General features: G+C 36.4%; 1 protein-coding gene across 26 annotated transcripts in view; it reads right to left on the reverse strand.

Annotated features, from left to right (window-relative positions):
* NRCAM (neuronal cell adhesion molecule) overlaps window positions 1-19747 on the reverse strand; it is a 319470-nt gene that overhangs the window by 175305 nt on the left and 124418 nt on the right. Inside the window, exon 1 of one of the 26 annotated variants that reach the window (XM_045827210.1) lies at window positions 1302-1402. The exons of the other annotated variants lie outside the window; for them this stretch is intronic. The gene's annotated coding sequence lies outside the window, so the exon portion shown is untranslated. Of the gene's footprint in view, window positions 1-1301; window positions 1403-19747 lie in introns of those variants that run through there. 26 annotated transcript variants of the gene reach the window in all.

Here is a 19747-nt window from a genome sequence, read left to right on the forward strand (position 1 = left end):
AGGAAACATGAACCTCAGGAATCACATTGCCCTTATCCCGCAATTCTTTTAACATCACTCAGATGTTCTAGTGTCTTTTTAACCTTTTCTCTCACTCTCTTGATTACTCCACTTTCCAACCAAGGGCTTTGATTTTATTTTTAATCCACCTAACACCAGCTGTTGCCAGAGCTTTCCTATTAAAGGGCTTAGTTCAAATAGTCTGATCTTTAAAGCAAACATCCAGCACAGGCAGCCAACACGGTGTTTTGGAAAGAGCAGTGGCCCAAATGCTAGAGTCAAAATCCAGTTCTGTACATTCTATGCTGAATTACTTGGGGTGCAGCAATGAATCTCCCTGAATCTTACTTTTCTCATCCTGAAAATGGGAATACTGAGACCTGCCATTTCTGCAGAAAATAGTTAAGAGGATCAAAGTATATAATTAAACTGAACAGCACTATGTACAAACATAATTTAATTTTGTTGTGATTTCAATGCTATTTTACTGCTGTCAGTGGAAAATATAAACATAAAGAGAAAACTGCCACAGGAAAAAAGCAGAATGTCTTTCAATACACTTGCTCTATGTCTAGCTATAAAAAGTCAAATAATGAATGTTTTTAGGGGTATTTTCAAGGATCCAACATTTTGTTGCATTAGTATCATTTTTCATTTCATGAGATTAAAAAGTGAGACATTAAATATAATCTTACAGCTGATCTTTGAACATATTTCATGAGCTAAAGCTAACAAATCCAATTATGGCATTAAAAATACGCCTCTAATCTTTTTTTCATCCTCTTGACCACTGAGTTCTCTGGAATACAGGAGAATTAATACAGAAAACTTGGGAGAAACTCTCAAGCTGGTACAGAAAGAATTACAATTGAATCCTCTTTTTAATTAAAAACACAAATGGGTAAAGCTTATACCACACCTTATACACAAAAATACTACATTACAATAATTAAAAAAAACAGGAATGCAGCGGAGAAGGGAGAATAAGGTACGGCTAGAAAATTGTTTTCTGGTAATATAAAAAAATGGTCCATGAGATCACTGAGAACAAATTTCTATACACAGAATGACAAAATACATTGAAATTACATTAACCAGGTCAGCATACTAAATAAAACCAAATCAATGAACAGAGAACATCTGTTCTGGACAAGCCTTACAGTTGGAATACACCTCTAATTTTGGCTAAAGTTTTAAACAAATCATTAAAATGATACCTGAGGGTAGAAACAAAAATCAATCGGTCCCAATAGGTAGTCAAACATCAATTCCCTCTGCACAGAAACAAGCACTGTTATTACCTTCCAAATGAAGTTATCTTACTGCTTCCCGTTTCCTTTCAGTAGCAAAAGAAAAATCTTAAACAAAGTGTCCATCCTAGCACATTTCTGCAGATGAAACATTCGCAACTGAACCCTGCTGTGGCCGGACCACGTGCAGTAAAATGTTAAAAGTCCTCTGACAGCCAATCCAAAGCTGCTCAGACCTCTGGGGCCTCCCAGGGCGATCAGCCTGGCTTTGTGGCAATACAATGGGGGTTAAACATTTCCTCGTATCCATTTAGAAGCAAAAAAAAATTCTTTAGCCGCTCAAAATTATTTAGCAAAACACACACAGGTTCTGGTTTGGTAATATGGTTGTTTGAAGAGAGTAACTGCCTTATTTTCTTCTATGGGGAGGATGTTATGTAATTTCTTCTTCTTTTTTTTTTAACCTAGTATTAACTCAAAGTAACATTTTGGAATTCCTATCTGGTTCCTTTGTTTAAATATTCTTTCTTTACAGGACACAGTAACTCATTGAGACTGGCTTGTTTATTTCAGCCTCAGAATCGACTTCACATACATGTCCACCTGCCCTCCATTTAACTCACAACAATAATTTCTACCTTTTTCCTTTCATGGTAGCCTAGAAACTCTATTTGCTTCAATTAATTTTATATGAGATCTTAGTAAAAATAAATATTGTAACTATTTTTCTTTGTCTCTTTCTCCCATATCTCAATTTCATTCCTCTCTTTAGCTTTTCTGGTCTATTGTCACTAGTATTTACCTATTCAAGCTGTAAAAACTTCTAAATGTTGATTATTACTATTATTGTAAGTCAGATATTACTGATACATAAGTACACAAATAAAAATAATAAATCATGAACAAGTATTTTCATTAGAGTCCTAAATACATCTGAGTTGTATTTCATGTTAAGAAGACCTAAGGAATGGAAGGTGCTCTAAAATGTATGTATAGGGCGACCTCGCGGTAGACACTGCCATCCATGAAGCTTTAAGCTGCTTGTTTTTCCTTGAGTTTCTAATGATTATTCTGCAAGCTTTAAGGTTCTCTGGAAAAACTTCAAGAGAAACGGGTTTACAAGTCATTCACCGGCTATGATTCAGGTTTAGACCGTGTCCATTTACTGTATTTTCAATTGCAGTTATTCACTTCCTAAGAACAAACCTAAAAATCTGTCCCCCATTTATTATAGTGACAGTCACAAACAATGAGTGGATATATTTCTTTGAAGCACTTTTCAGCACTTCTTAAGATCTGCTTAGAATAATGCTTTTCTTCACAAAAGCGCAACCAAAATGTAACACAATCTCCTTCAAAGCGTATTGTCAGGGAGATCAACAATAACCACAGCCACATGACCTCTCAAACCCAACCAAGTAGAGACATCAGAGAATCCTGACTGGGTCCTACCTCCACACAGCTGTTTCTCTGCTTACTGTATCCTAATTAGCTTTAAATTAGCTCACAAAAACTTGAAAATATAAATTTCTGACTATAAATATTAATTTCTGACTTAGTTTTTACTCTTTTAAAAGATAGAACAAGTAGGAGGGGAAAGCCTATGAAGGTATTTCCTCCTGACTACATATCTTCTGCTTGGAATATGTATTATTAGTGGCACCATCTGATAGGAAACAAATGATCAGCTGCCCAGGTCATCAGTATGTCACACATGGCTGGTAACAGAAGCCTGGCTAGACAGTGTCTTTCACACCTGGTTCCCCTTTAGTTATTTCCCAATAATTTCTTTGGAGTGAATTTTATAAATTTAAACACTCCCATTGGAAAGTGGAATATGCCTATGTTTTTATATTAATATGTTAACAAAACTTTATCTTTTCCTAGTTAGCTATTCCCACAGGTATAAAAAAGGCTCATGAAGGAATGTGAATGAAGGCTGTATTTCAAAGAACAGTGTAAGGACTACTTAAAATGGTGCTTTAAACTGTGACTGTGCTCTGAACAGCGAGGGCTGAATGGAGGAAAGCCCAGTCGGATTATGCAGGCTGACTGACCGAGCCTAATCAGAATTATTTCAGCACACTGCTTCACTACAGCCACAGACCCATTAGACACTAAATGCTTCTGCAGGCCCGCTTCTCACTCTGTCTCCCACTGTGACCTGTTACTTCTCAACAGAAGTTACTCAGTGGGCTACTCAAAACAGTTTTTGGTAAACAGAGGTACTGGGTTTAACTGGCTTCTTAAAATCCATAATCAAATCTGTCATTTTATGACAAGAATGGGTATTGTCCCACTTTAATACAGTGCCACTGGGACTGCCACACAGGGAGGGCCCTTTGAAGTAACTCACTTTGCAATATATTTTTATTAAGAAAAGTTGAAAGTTATTACTTCTTCCACAGAAGCAGCTCTGTTTTGAAAATGTAATTTTAGATATTTCATTTAAAATTCATTGGCTACTAACTCACCGTCCTGCTTACCACATCATTCTCAAACAGTCCCGTTTTGGGAACTAGGTGAGGCAACGCACCGCACCGGATGTGCTTTCTGTCCGTTTCCCACACACAGCCTCTCAGATCGCACGGACTTGTCCTTTTCTGGCATGTAACTGATTTTCTACATGCTATGACCTGGTATCCATTCTTAAAAGTACATAAGAATATTAGATGTGAATTTTTAACAGATACAGTTCCTCATTTAAATCTAAAATGAAGTTTCTAGATTTTTATTCAAATAGACACAGTCAGAAGTTTTCAGTTTTTAAAAAAGTATGTTCTATCCAAATTTTATAGTTCTAAATGTCATAATCCATGTGCAGAATATCCAACCGCTGTGCCTCAGTTTCCTTATCTGTATAATGAGTATAATATAGTACCATCATCCTAAAGTTGCTAGGGGGATTAAATTAGCTAATATTTTAAAGTACTTAGAACAATACCTGGCACATAGTAGATGCTATGTGAGTGTTTGTATTAAATAAATAAAAATAAATCAAATACTATCTGAATTAGAAAATAAGCAATGATTCTTTCAGGCATTATTCCAGAATGGAAGAGTTCTACCCTGAACTATTAATTTACTTTTATGATCTTAATTTTTGTCATTATTTAATAGGCTTTTATATTTGCCCGAGTACACATTCACTGTCAGTTTTCCGCAACAATCTCTAAGTTCTCCAGTGCAGAAATGATGAATACTTTTCTTCTGAATTCCCTTGCAGAAAGAAAAAAGAGTGTCAATTAGTTGGTGAAATGTGAGATACAATTTTTTTCTTAAGTAGCCTATAAACTGAGTGGGGAAAAGGAATTAATTAGTGTTTTTTTTCCTCCATCTTGAAATGCTATGCTATACCCACAAGCTCACAGGCATCAACAGGCATATTTCTCAAAGATGCAGCTCGGCATGATAGGGATGATAGGGACATGTTAAGTGTCATGTCATTCGGTGAAAGTGTCACAAGAGCCATCTGTTTCTGTAAACACAGTACGGAGACCCAGGAACCCCACAGATAATATGATGGCACAAAAGACTGGCACTCTATTGCTTTTTTATAATTTACTGCTAAGCAAAATGCCAAGATTCTAGAAAGGCATTGTGATGCTGAGTTAAGAAGGGAGGCTGAGAGAAACTGTTCTTGAAGAGAACTGGTACAAATATTTCAAGAGAACAGCAGAGACGTATTTTCTTTCTGAATCTGTGTGCCATTGAAACAATAAAACATTCATTAATTCTCAGCTCCATCTCTTTTTTCTTTAAATTTTTTTTTATTTTTCCTTCTTATTAAATTTACTGTGGTGACACTGGCTAACAAAATTATACAGATTTCAGGTGCATAATTCTACAACATGTCACTTGTACAATGAATTGTGTGTTCACCACCCCAAGTCAAGTAAGTCTTCATCCTTCTTTTCCCAATCTCCATCTCTCTCCCACTCATCCTGCTCTAACTAGGGATACAACCACAACCTAGGAATGTGCCCTGACTGGGGATTAAACCTGCAACTTTTTGGTGTATGGGATGATACTCCAACCAACTGAGAGACTCAGCCAGGGCTATATATTTCTAATTCTAATAATACCAGAGATCTTTTTTTAAAAAAACAGCGGTTTGTAAAATATAATTTTATTTTTAACATATAATAAATATATATTTATTTTTTAAAAAGAACTCTGGTATTATTACAATTAAGAATGATTCTATAAGAAAAGAATTTTTCAAATGAAAGTGATTAAAATACTGGACACCTTTAACAAGAGTAACAAGAACCAGAATTTTTTGAACACTATATCCTTGCAAAATTTTATATAGAGTTCTTTTATGGCAATTAAAATGTGTATCAATATATTACATGATGTGCATTTTATTTAAAACTTATCTTTAAGTGCATTGCACTTAAAGACACTTAAAGTCTTCTTAGAATTATCTTTATATACATGAAAATTTATCAGACAATATAAAGAACAGAATAGCAACAATGCAATCATAACTGAAATTTGAAAGGATATAACAAGAAGGAATAAAAATGAGAAGAGTAAAAAAGTAGGTTGTAAGGAATAGGAAACATATTAGGGATCAAACCACATTAAGTGACCATTTGCTAGGTCGAAAAAAGTCACATATCAGTAATTTCATGTCATTAAACCTAACTCCTTGCCTGGGACTTCCAAACTCCAGTAATATCCAAATTATGCAACTAAAATACAGCCCAGGTTCCCAAAGCAAATAATTCTCATTTCTGTCACTGGCATAAAAAAAGATCCATAGTCATTTTCTAGAAGTTTCAGTTGCTATAATCAATGACCTCGAATAGCCACATGTTGTGAAGTGTGTTTGAGTGGCAAAGTAATTTCTCCTACCTTTTCTTAATTACACATTTAAATACATGTACACACACACACACCTTTTCTAGAATCAGTCCCCCTGAATATACCTCTGTGTAATAATACAGTTCATTTTTGAAAATGACTTTACATGTGACATCTGAAATATTTGAATAATGCAGAAGCAGTTCATTCATAAAAATAAAATAGAAAGAGGTTTGCCAATTCTATTCTAACAAAATTCACCAAAATCATCCAAGCTGGAAGAGACCTTTTTAATCAAATATTTTCACATCTTTTCTGAATTGTAAAATCTACTACCTTCTCTTAGAAAAATTCTCAGTGAGTGAATTCTCTTTCATTTCAATTGTTACAGAATGTTTGTGGGACACATTACAAATCAAGCTTCCTTAGATTTATTTTAGTAGTTCAAGCAATAAAACGATTTTAAGAATCTGTTGAAAGTATGGAATGCTAACTCATGGAAATTCAGAAACCCCTAAATGCATATGATAAGTCCAATTTAAGAGTACCTAAATGATTAAAGCAATTCTCTTAATTGATTTGACCTTTTCTGTCACAATTCATTCTACTCATCATTCATCTTTCCTTTTCTCAGACAACACTAACAGGAAACAATAAAATTCTTCAAAATCTTCCAGTGTGTCAGTTTCATTACAGTTCTTGTCTGAATGTGTGTGTGTGTGAAAGATTTCAGCAAAGTTGCAATCTTAAAATTTTTCACTTTGAAGTTAACATTATGTCATACATATTTTTCATAGTGCTACCAGTATTCAGTATTGTGATTTTAAGTGAACACTGTAGTGCTGCACCACAATTTTTATCACCATATACCAAGGACTTTTTTAAATTCTCACCTGAGGACATGCCTACTAATCTTAGAGAGAGGGCAAGGGAGGGAGAGAGAGAGGGAGTAAAACATGAATGCAAGAAAGAAATATTAATTGGCTGCCTCTTGCACATGCCAGGACTGGGGACTGAACCCACAACCTACATATGCACCCTGACCAGGAATCGAACCTGTGATCCCTGGGCTTATGGAATGATCCTCCAACCAACGGACCCACACCAGCTACAGTGACAACAAAGACTTTTGAAAAACTTTTCTTAAAATAATTAAAAGTGAAAATATCTTTATGGATGTGTCATTCCACATTATTTTTAAGTGGTTGCATTGTTATTTCTAGTACAACCAGAAGTATATGTGGTCACCTTTACATGTTGCCATACTGGAAATTATCTTAAAACATTTTTGCCAGTGCAATAGGTGTAGGACATGTTAGTTTTCCCAAATTAAGCATGTGTTATTGGAATGTTAAGAGATTTCCATTGCCTCTGAAGTCCTTAGACTGTTATTTACAATCCTTTAAAATATAGCCCCTACCTATAACTCCAAGCTAATATTCCATGAATCTTAAACACACAGTTTCTTCCATCTAAACAGGTCTATGATCACTGGCCATTTTAGCTTTGCACCTCTGTTGACTCTGTTTCCAGACATCGCTCAAGGAATGTGCTCCCAACCCCCTCCCTTGTTTAAATCTCTCCCTTCCATCAACACTAAGATCAAGTCCATTTGCCCCCATGACAATTTAACTGCAGTACACAGTCATCAGGGAACTGCCTCTCTGCCCTTAGACCTTATTGTTTAGCACTTATCTTACGTTGACTACCTATTTTTTTGTGGTGTAGTTTTTTAAAAATATATTTGACTCTTCTTCCCAATTTGAATTATAAGCTGTTTTCTATTATCTCTAACACCAAGCACTGTGCTTTGAACACAGCGGTTAGCTATTAACTGTTAGACCAATCGACGAATGTCTAAGTATGGCTATGCTTTCCTGTATATGAACTCATATGTAACTTGAGAAAAAAATACATTCAAGTACAACAATCTCCACCTCATCACATGTTCATTAGCATAAATAATTACTTCTTGGCTATATGCCTTTTCCTGCATGTTGTCACTGCTTGTTCTTCTATACCTCCTGTCTTTCCTTTAACAGTCTTTCAATCATTGCATCATTTCCAACAATTCAGATATCATTGTTTATTTTTCCTAAAACTCACCTCTTCCTTAGTTATTACATGATGTTTCCATTTCCTTTTCAGCTCATTGGTTCTATATATTCATAGAGGGATTTAGGGATTAAGAACTTTGGGGTCAAACTGTCCTGGGTTCAGACTCTGGCTCTGTGCCTTTACTAGTTTGTAACCCTAGGCCATTTTGCCTCTTCAAAGTCCATTTTCTCCATTTGTAAATGGCCCTAATAGTAGTAACCTACCTCACAGACTCTAAAGGAAAAAATACTAAAATATATGCAAAACATTATTTTATTTATTTATAAATGCTTAATGTTAACTAACTTTTAACAAGATCAATCTACTTTTATAAATTCTGTTTTAAAATTTTGACACTTCTCCCAATTACTCTTATTTTCCTACCATTTATCATACCAATCCTCTCTACCTTTTCTTCCCTTTTTTGTTATTAATTGAAAAATAAATTGGAAAATAAGTATAATTAATTAGTAAAGAAAATTGTAATGAAATGATTAATAAAATAGAAAATTTGAAAGCAAGCTTGTTAACCCACATCTTCTTCATCCAAGACTCTCCATTAGCTTTTTTCTTTCCAAGTTCATTGCATCCCTACTACTCCATAAGCTTACACAGTTCCTTAACTCCTTTTATTCACAACCATATTCCCAAATATAATGTATTTATGGTTGGCATTTCTAAAGCCTACTACTGTACAAAGTCATCCTTTTTATAGTATGAAAATATCCATAGAAGAAACAGAAAAATGATTTGATGTGTGCCCATCTCTGGGAAAGAACAGGCAAGGCCCTCCTGGATGAAAAGGATAAGAGGAGCACAGGTAAGAAAGGGAGAGAGGGACGAGATCTGATCTGACCGGGAAAGAGAACTGATTACTATGGGGCTTTGTCATTGGTGACAGGCATTATCAGATCACAGTCCTGACTGAGATGAGAAATGACATGGAGGCATGACCCACTAGACAGCTTGTGCCTGTAATGACTCACACAACCTGAAAGAAGGGCTTGTTAGCAAAAACCATCTTCCCCATTGGATTTCCCTCAACTATTTTAAAATAAATATAAGACAGTATCTAGTAATCAAGAAATAATAAAATGGGAGCTCTTGATACAGTTAATATTTTATGTAAGATGAGGAATGAGAAATGAAGAGGCAAATTAGAAAATGGCGAAATTTGATATAGCTATGTAATACAAGGTGGCATTTGCTGAATCTATCACTGTTTTAGACATATGTACACCTAGTAACTAATTTAATCCTCACAATAACTTGATGATGTATTTCCAATTACTGCTGCTATTTTACAGAAGAGTACACAGATGGTCAAAGAGGTTTCATAACTGGCCTAAAGTCACACAGCAAGAAAATTTTGGAGCTGGAATTTTTTAGTGTACAAACTTTAGTATTAGTGGTTCATGGGCATTCCTTCAGACACAGGTATCATACCAAAATTTCTATTAAACCTCAAATGGACCATGCCATTCAAATCTATAGAGCTCACAACTGGCTCTATAAAGCCACAAATGCTTCTGTCACTGATGTATTTTCCTTCAAGGGACAGATAGGAGATTCCCTACTTGTTTTTCCTGATAACATTAAAAAGAAAAAAGAAAAGGAAAAGTGAATGGGCACTTCTTTCAATTCCTCATCTGGTTGGTTCATGTCCTGTGAATTTATTCTGCCAGCTTTTCCTTCTCCTCCTCCCCCACTCCTCCACCTTCTTTTGAGTCTTCACTGCAAAGACAAGGGGCTGACTGGCTGCCTGCCAAATATGAGAAAGTAATTTTGAGAATGCTTGGGACATCTCAGATTTAACTATTTTGATCTCTTTTCCATCCTTTAGATTCAGAAAATGCTTAGATACTTATTTTACACAGAAGTCTCCAACGATCTGGGCAGGGTTTTGTTCCTTCAGAGATACTTTCAAAGTGGCGGAGTAAAAAAATGCTCTTTAGTGACTTTCAGATTTATTTTTTTCTCTAGTTGAAGCACAGAAATATTAGTATTGCTATAAACTGACTGCAGTGTCCTCCAATACCTCAAATTCCAATCCTGGGAAAGCTCACGCTCACACATAGGACTCAACATCTGTCTCCTAATGGTCCACTGTCTCCCTTTGTTGCTTAACTTTTTTTCTCTTCCTACTGTCTACAAGCAGCAGAAAGGGTTGTCATTATGAGGATGAATATCAAGAAAAAAGTATATTTTCAATTACCTATTCTAATCAAACACTAATTCTGAGAATGCCTCTCTCATTTATTTGATTTGAAATGACCTCACACACAAATGGAACCCCACAGACCCATTTTGTTCTGGTCTATATGAATTGCTTGCAGTTCATGACCTCTGCTTCATTTAAATGACCCCTCTCTAGTTCAAGGTTTTGCTGACCTTATTTTCTATAGTTAATTATTCATATTTAAAAGGTTGTACAATACCACCCAACTCATTCACGTAACGGAGGCAGGTGACCCACTCTCCAAGTGCCTGTTTCTGCCTATCTAATCAAATTTGAAGCTTTTTGTGGTGGAGTCTCTGTCATTTGGTATGTTTGCATCCACTTTTCTGTATCCAGAAGAATGGATGCAGTGTTTATAAAAATATAATAATGAAATCATAGAAGACTTTTAAAAGGATGCAGACTAGAGAGATTAGCTGATTTAAACTTATTTGTAGGGTTTAACAGCAAAAACTACTAGCCTTTCAATGATATTGTATGGTTTTTAAATCCTGGATTTTCATTGCACATGTATTAAAAATGACAAGACTTTCCAGGAGTCAAAGCTGGGGAGCAGATAAAAGCAGACCACACCACTTGCCATGGACTGTAGGAGCCACTGATGACATTAAGTATGAGATGATGAGATATTTTATTTAGAAACGTTTTATTGATGACAGTATAGAGAACAGAATAGATTTGAGAAATTGTTAAGGAGACTAGACATGGTAGTTCAGGTGAGAAATTATGCAGTAGGGCTGGAGAGGAGACAATGGCTGTGGAATTTATGTAAGAGACCAAGTCAACAGGGCTTTGGAGTGGGAGGACATTTGATCCAATTCCTTTGTTTTAGGGATGAGGAAACTGGGGGCTAGAAAGATTAATTTACTTGTTTAAGCATCTAAATTTAACTACTTGGTGGCAGAACAAAAAACTAAAATTAAAATCTCCTGGCTTCCAGTGTTCTTTTCTCCTCACCACCAGAATATATATTTTTAACACTCTAAAAATGTTTTTCAGGGGAAAGAAGTATATTATACTCCTTAGCATTAGTTTTCCTCATTATGACAGATCTCTGTACAGATTAAGTATTTTGTCATCATTAAATAATCCATTTTTCTACTCACTACATGGCCAACTAGCTGGTCAATTCTATTACACTGATTTTTTTTTATTTTATTTATTTATTTTTAGAGAGAGAAGGGAAGGAGATAGATAGAGAGGGAAACATCAATGTGCGGTTGCTGGGGGTTATGGCCTGCAACCCTGGCATGTACCCTGGCTGGGAATTGAACCTGGGACACTTTGGTTCCCAGCCCGTGCTCAATCCACCGAGCTACTCCAGCCAGGGCTTTACACTGATTTTTTTTAAATATAAAAATTTATTTTGGAACTTAAAACATTCTTTCCTCTTCCCTCCTGCTCAGCTGTAAACAGAGGACAAAACTTACTTGGTTTGATATTACCTCTCACAGTGATGCTGTTTTACTTACCGATATTCATGAGATTTGGGAAGATGAAATGTCAGAAAGGTTGGTGAGGGAATACAGACAGTCTAACATCCAGAGTTGTGCTGTCCAATCCAGCAGCCACTAACCACAAGTGGCAACTGTGCACTTGAAACATGTCTAGTCTACACTGAAATGTTCTGTATGAGGACATATATGCTGGATGTGAAGAGTTAGTATGAAAAACACAATGTGAGATATCTTATTAATTATTTAATATTCATTACATGTTGAAATAGCATTTTAGATTTACTGGGTTAAGTAAAACAAATTAATCCCACCTGTTTCTTTTTACTTTATTAATTGGCTACTAGAAATTTTAAAATTACCTAAAGTGGCTCATATTACATTTCTATTGGACTGTGCTACTCTAAAAACTTATATCATACTTGGAGAAAGTATGACATTCACAATAACATCATGGCTGCCAGGTGCATGGTATATGAGACTGGGGATATAAATTCTATCTATAGTAGTCAGGAATCAGGCTTCAATCCCCCAAAGCCTGAGCAAGAAAATCCCAATAAAATAAAGTCCTGGTTTCCACCTCAGATTCTGGAGTGAAAACCATCCTCTGAGGATTTGATTTAAAAGGATCTTCTAAGAATATAAATTCCTCAACTAATCTTCAATCCTCAAATCCTGCAAGTTCATATGTTGAAGTACTATTTTCCTTACTCAATGGGGCCCTGGGTATGTCTGAGGGTTCCGTTACCAGATATTCTTGCTTGTCAGGACAAAACCTAACAGAAGTTTTGAACTGCTTCCAAAAATGTGAGGAATGCCTCAAAGCTGGGTGCAGAAGGCGCTCTCCTTGGTACTGAGAGGCCTCTGCCTTTGGTTGAGTTCAGACCTGGCTCTCTGTGCCTGCCAGCTGAAACCCTCCACCTCACCCAGCCTTATTTGCGATCCTGGACACCCGCAACCCTAACCCCTGTTCATATCTCAATCATCACACTCACCATGTTCTACAAAGTTGTATTTCTGCATTCATCTCTTCCAAAGGATTCAGCTCCTTGAGACAGGAGCATTTTATATTCATCTTTGTACACTAAATGCAGAAGCTGGTACTCTGCATTTAGTACACAGTCTGCATGAAGTAGGCACTCAGTAAATGACTAAATGCTTGGCTAATATTTCTAACTGTGCTACTTTATGATCCTCTGCTGGGATGCATCAAATATAGGAAAGACTTTAAGAAAAAGACTTGAGCCCTGGCTACTTTAGCTCAGTTGAGTGTGGGCCTGTGAAGCAAGGGGTCACTGGTTAGATTTACAGTCAGGGCACATGTCTGGGTTGTGTGCCAGGTCCCAGTTGCAGGTGTATGAGAGGCAACCACACATTGACGTTTCTCTCCCTCTCTTTCTCTTTCCCTTTCTCCCTCTCTCTCTCTCTCAAAAAAGAAAGAAAGAAAGAAAGAGAGAGAGAGAGAGAGAGAGAGAGAGAGAGAGAGAGAGAGAGAGAGAGAGAGAGAGAGAGAGAGAGAAAGAAAGAAAGAAAAGGAAAGAAAGAAAGAAAGAAAGAAAAAGAAAGAAAGAAAGAAAGAAAAAAGAAAGGGAAAGAGGAAGACTTGAGATGTATTTTTTGTAGGCAGAGATGGTGCGTGTGTGTGTGTGTGTGTGTGTGTGTGTGTGACACAATGCAAAATTCCAGAATAGGGGAAGAAGAGAAAAACCCAAAAGGGGTAGCAACAAGGTATATTCATGACGAGCTCTGTTAAGCTGAGGTTGAGGGTTGCCAGGGAGAAGTGGGAGATAAACCTTATCTAGCAACTAAGGAGATTGTTATCTTTAGACAAAGAATAAGAACCTCAGAAAGATTTCATTTGGGAAACTGATGGGATAAAAGGAGTATTTTAGGGAACAGTACACTGTGTTCTGGGAGAGGATTAAAGGCAAAAACAGCAATTAAGGATCTATTGGGGCAGTGAATGGAGAATAATGGCACCTTTGGCTTGATGTTGTGGGCAGCATTTACAGAAATTTAGCATTGGGAAGGCAAGTCTTTAGGGGCAGCCAAGGAGAGGATGAGCTATCTGATGGACGGGATGTGATGGCAAAAGAGCATTTGGGAAAGTTTTGCTATGTGATGGGCAAAAATTTCAGGGCCCCAAAAGCTACCTATAATCTACATTATTTTTCAGAAATTTCCCCTTTGGACTGTTGAATAACTAAATGTTACTTTATGGCCTAGAGGCTTGCAAAGGTTTTAGGTTGTCTGCATTTTAGTTTTATTATTGCTCTGAGCCTCCTGGCTCTTTTGACCCTTTTGCCTATTTGTCACTATCCTTGTTACTGCTCGATAAGTATGCACTTAGTTATTAATTCTTAAGTCTTGTTCTGAGTCAATGATCCATTCTATTTTTAGATCTTGTTTGCTACATATTTCATTCTTTTATTATTAATGGTTGGATAGCATTTTTTTTGTGAACAGGAAGCACTCTCCTTTATCATAAGGACATTTCTTATTGTAATATTTCTATTTTTCTGTTCTAAGCTACAAATATCTCTCACCTGAATTGTTACAATAGCCTCCTAATCCATCTCTTGTTTCTACTCTTATTACCATACAGAGGTCAGAGCGATTGCCTAAAATAAAATGGAATCATCCATACTCCTCACACCCTTTAATAGCTTCTCATCATATCCAAAATAAAATCCAAATTCCTTGTCCTGGCTATAAGGTTCTGCATGATTGGGCCCTTGTCTACCTCACCAAAGACATTCCGTACCATTTACATCTCTGTTGATGATGCTTCATCCACAATGGCTTCTTTAGTTCCCAGGACCTGCCAAGCTTTCTGCCATTTTAGGGCCTTTACACTTGCTGGTCCCGCCACTGGAGACCCCTCCCTCAGGTCTACAAATGCTTCAGTTCCCAGTATTCTGTTTTCTGCTCATGTCACTTTCTCCAATGCATACCAACTCCCACCATGTTCTCAAAAATGGCATTTCCGCTCCCACCTCTACAACTTTCCTCCACTTTATTTCCTTTGTGGTGTCCATTACTATCTAACATTTCTGTTAAAAAATCCTGAGGTGCTTATTGTAACAGACACTGTCAGTGTTCCCCTTGTATCACCTCAATGAGATACCACCTCACACCCATCAGAATGGCTATCATCAATAAATCAACAAACAGCAAGTGCTGGCGAGCATGTGGAGAAAGGGGATCCCTCAAGCACTGTTGGTGGGAATATAGACTGGTGCAGCCACTGTGGAAAGCAGTATGGAGGGTCCTCAAAAAATAAGAAATGGATCTGTCTTATGACCCAGTGATTCCACTTCTGGGAATATATCTGAAGAACTCAAAACACTAATTTGAAAGAACATATGCACCCCTATGTTTATTGCAGTGTTATTTACCATAGCTAAGCTATGGAAGCAACCCATGTGCCCATCAATAGATGAGTGGATAAAAAATCTGTGGTATGTTTATACAATGGAATGTTACTTGGCCATAAAAAGGAACTAAATCGTACCATTTGTGAAAGCATGAATAGAGCCAGAGGGTATTATGCTCAGTGAAATAAGTCATTCAGAGAAAAAAATACCATATAATTTCACTTGTATGTGGAATCTAAAGAACAATATAAATGAATAAACATAACAGAGACAGACTCATAGATACAGAGAACAGACTGATGGTTGCCAGAAGGGAGAGATGTAGGGGACCAGGTGATAACAGTGAAGGGACTGAGAAGTGCAAATCAGTAGTCACAAAGTAGTCATGGGGATATAAAGTACAGCAGAGGGAATATAGTCAGTAATATTGTAATTATTATGTATGGTGCCAGTTGGGTACTAGAAATATCAGGGGGAACACTTTGTAAAATACATGATTGTCTAATCAATATACTGTATATCTGAAACTAATATAAAACTATTGAATGTAAAAAAGGAATGTTTTTTATATTTTAAAGGGTTATAATAACAACAATACCCTCCTAGATATATATGTGTATATATACACATATGTACATGTGTATATACATAAATATATGTGTATATTATATATATACTTATATATGTATATAAAGAAAGAAGAAAGGAAAAAAAAAGAACATGTGCCAGAGCTGAAAATATTCACTATTAGGTCCTTTACAGAAAAGTAGCCAACCCTAATAGTCACAGAATATTTGTGAACAGCTTTAAGTGTGTTTTATGAATTCCTGAAACTCTGGAGTATACTGTTATTACTATACTTTCTTTTGTGGACTGAAAATGGGGTTATGTTATGGTCAGTGTTACTTTGTGTTGGTTATATTTTGTTGCATAATAAATGCCAATTGTATTAGTACTCTAAAATAAACTGTTCTTATAAAACATTTTACTATGAAAAAAAAAGAGTTGGTAGATAAATGTCCCATCCTCCTTGCAACCTGAAGAGGACAACACTGAGACATACTCTAAACCACTCCCAAAACTCACAGTGGGACTGAGTTCCCCAGTTGCCCATCACTGGGGGTAATGGGCAATAAGGTTACCTGCTCATTACTATATCCTGATTGGCTCTTTCTCTTTCTTTCTCTTTTTTAAAGATTGCATTTATTTATTTTATAGAGGGAAGGGAGGGAGAAAGAGAGAGAGAGAGAAACATCAATGTGCGGTTGCTGGGGGCCGTGGCCTGCAGCCCAGGCTTGTGCCCTGACTGGGAATGGAACCTGCAATGCTTTGGTTTGCAGCCCGCACTCAATCCACTGAGCTACGCCAGCCAGGGAGGCTCTTTCTCTTTCTTTTCTCATGTACCCACTCCCTTGTTGGTACACCTTAGGACCACTCCCAAACAAATTACTTGTACTCCAGTCCTTATCTCAAAGTCTTCTTTTGGGGTAACCCAGTCACCTTCTTTCCTTCCTTTCTTTTACTCCTCTCTGTCTCTGTCCCTCCCTCCCTCCTGTCTGTAATTCCTTCTTTCCCTCCCTCTCTTTTTATAACTTAACATCTTTGAAAATAAAAATCACCTTCTATCTAGTAGATGGTCTGTCATAGTTTAGCTGGTAGTTATCAAATGACAAAACTAAATCAATTTAGTAAGGAGTTTAATGTTCTTGATTTAAAGGAAAACAATCCATACATTGGGGAGCCTACAGTGCCTTATAAGCAGTGGAGCACTCTTCCTGAGTGATTTTAGGCAAAAGAGAGTTTTACAGAACATTAGTAAGAGGCAACACGAAAACAGGGCAGGATTGGCTGGGAAGGTAAAAATTTCTTTATAAAGCTAGCAGGCTCTGTTTTCTAGGGTAATTTAAGCCAGCTAAACTGAGTTAGAGGATTGTGACTGGTATTTGTTAGGTTTCCTTGAAAGGTGTTTTCCATAAGTGCAGGCTCACTTGGGTTTAGATTTGTGACATGGGCTGGGCCACTGAGGCAACCTCCATTCGGGGGTCTCTGTGCAAATGAACTTATCAGTAGCATCTATTCATGGTGTTACATAAAATAGATTGCTTGTCAGTTACTTGTTGATTGGAACCCCCAATAGAATATACGCTACTGTTAGAAGTTTGGTTTTTTATTTTCTACTATATTCCCACTAAACTGAAAAGTGCCTAGAAGAATAGACACTTTACTAAAACATTTGATCAGGCGTGGCATTGAGGGGGCAGTATTGCCTCCTTTCAAGAGCCACAATTCACCCTCAGGAAAATGGAACATCAAGGTCCCTTCAAGGGTAGACTAACCTCATCACTGGACTGTGGAGGACCTAGAGGCAATGTTGGTAGCTACAAGAAGCAGCAGCACTGTTGGACTGGCTAGAGAAAGGTTCACTCCACTGAGCACAAGACTTTAGATAGATTTCAGGATTGGAGTGCCTAAGACCTCATATTTGTTTCACTTTAACTTTTTACAACTTAGAAGGAGGGTGACCCTGTGGAGGAAGATATTGGACTTAATGCTACTATGACAGACTTAACCAATAAGTTACAGACTTATAGACAAAATCAGAAATTGTACCTCAAGATTGTAGAGCAGGTCATTCATACTTTTTGTTTTTTTTTTTAATAAGCTGGTTAAGGTTATTTTTAGAATAAGATGGAACATAAATTTAACAAAAGAAAATATTTGTCTTTTTGTATTTTCAGTTCAAACACTGCAATGTAATTATTGGATTATACGATCTATTAGTCATCCATAGTGAGGCCCCTGAAAGACAATGTCCCGAAAAGTAGAGACAGCTGTGCTGCAGCCCTGAGAGTGCCTCAGGGCCTCTGGGACCCCTCTCAAAGCAAAGATTAAAAGACCACTCATTCCCTGGATGTGGAATCATTAGTGCTTGAATGGCACTAATAATAAAGGCACCATTACATGAATTACTGTTATTATTTTTAAGAATGATCTGTCTGCTAAGATTTGATCTGAGACTACATGTTTCTGCACAAGTCATCAAAAACTTGCAAATTTAGGTCACCAAACATTCAAAATCATAAATTTTGCTAACATAAATGCAAGATGTTGCATCCTATTATCAAATCTCTGGAGTCCACCAGTCCATTAAAATAATGAGAATTGTAATGTTTCCCCTGCAATATTAAGAGCATCTTAATTATTTAATCTCCAGTGAGTGACATACATGTAAATTTTATGTATAATCTAATCAAAGAGGTACTGAACAGTGAGTGCTCTGTGTTAGTCAAAGAGAATTTGCCTTTAAAGGTGACACATGGTTAGGCAGTATCAGAACTACTGAAGAAAGATAATACAGTGCTGAGGTCTGCTTGAATGTCAGAAAGGCTGCTCTGCCTGTGATAGATATTTTCATATTTAAAATTCTATGAAGGAAATAAAATTTTATGTGATTTTTCAGGAGTTACTATAAAAACTAACCACACATAGAAATAATTTTAAATATTCTATGTAAATTTTACTGATCATATTTTACTTGACAGGTACCAACAGTAGATATAATTCATAATCACAGTGCCTAAATAGGGGAATGGTAATTAATGATGCACATGCTTTCCTATGTGTGTTTTCTTTTAGTAAAGAATGCACTTTACATATTGTGCAATGGCCTCATATTATAAAAATATCACTGAAAATAAAGAGAAAATCACTCTGTCAAAAATATAGCTCTGCTTATATTTTATATTTATTTTTTACTAAAATAAAATTTATTTTTTTTCCTTTCTTGCAAATTTATAAATACTTTGGCTCATCAAAAGAGAAGAAAGCAATGAAACTCGGAATATAATGCAAAGATTGAATATAATGGTGCAAATTCTTTGACGATCAACTCTTATTCCCCCTTGGGGGAATATCTGTTCCTCCCCCAAACATTATGATTTCAGTAAAATATATGGCCCAGTTGTCAAAATAAAAAACTAGGAGTCATCTTGAATTATTTTCTTTTGCCACACTCATTTCTCTAGAGTAGCCACAACTATAAAATATAAGCTAAAAGAATCTTTAATATTCACTTATACAGCTAATCCATCAGCAAATCCCACTTATTACATTTACAAAATATATTCCAACTTCATCCGTTTCTCACCAAGTCTTCTCTTTCCACCTTAGTCCCAGCCAATGTCTTTACTTACTTGCATCGAAGATTGTAACAGCCTCCTACTGTCTAGCTTGTTCTCCACAGAGCACTTGAGTGATCTCTTTAAAATATAACCATGTCATGTCACACCCATTCTGGAAATCCTTCATTGATTTTCCATTTTCTTTTGTACGCATTTATTATCTGTCCCTTGTTACTAGAATATAAACTTCTTACAAAAAAGCACCTCTACTGCCTTTTTTTTCTGCTGTCTTCAATTCATAGAACACACAGCAGGTGTGCAATAATTGTTTGTTGAAAGAAAAAAATGAATGAATGAATGAATGAATGAATGATTTCTTTACCATTTGCTAAGAACT

The sequence above is a fragment of the Phyllostomus hastatus genome, unplaced genomic scaffold, assembly GCF_019186645.2.
Source record: "Phyllostomus hastatus isolate PE091 unplaced genomic scaffold, TTU_PhHast_1.1 phas_scaffold_78, whole genome shotgun sequence".
In the NCBI taxonomy this organism is placed as follows: Eukaryota; Metazoa; Chordata; class Mammalia; order Chiroptera; family Phyllostomidae; genus Phyllostomus; species Phyllostomus hastatus.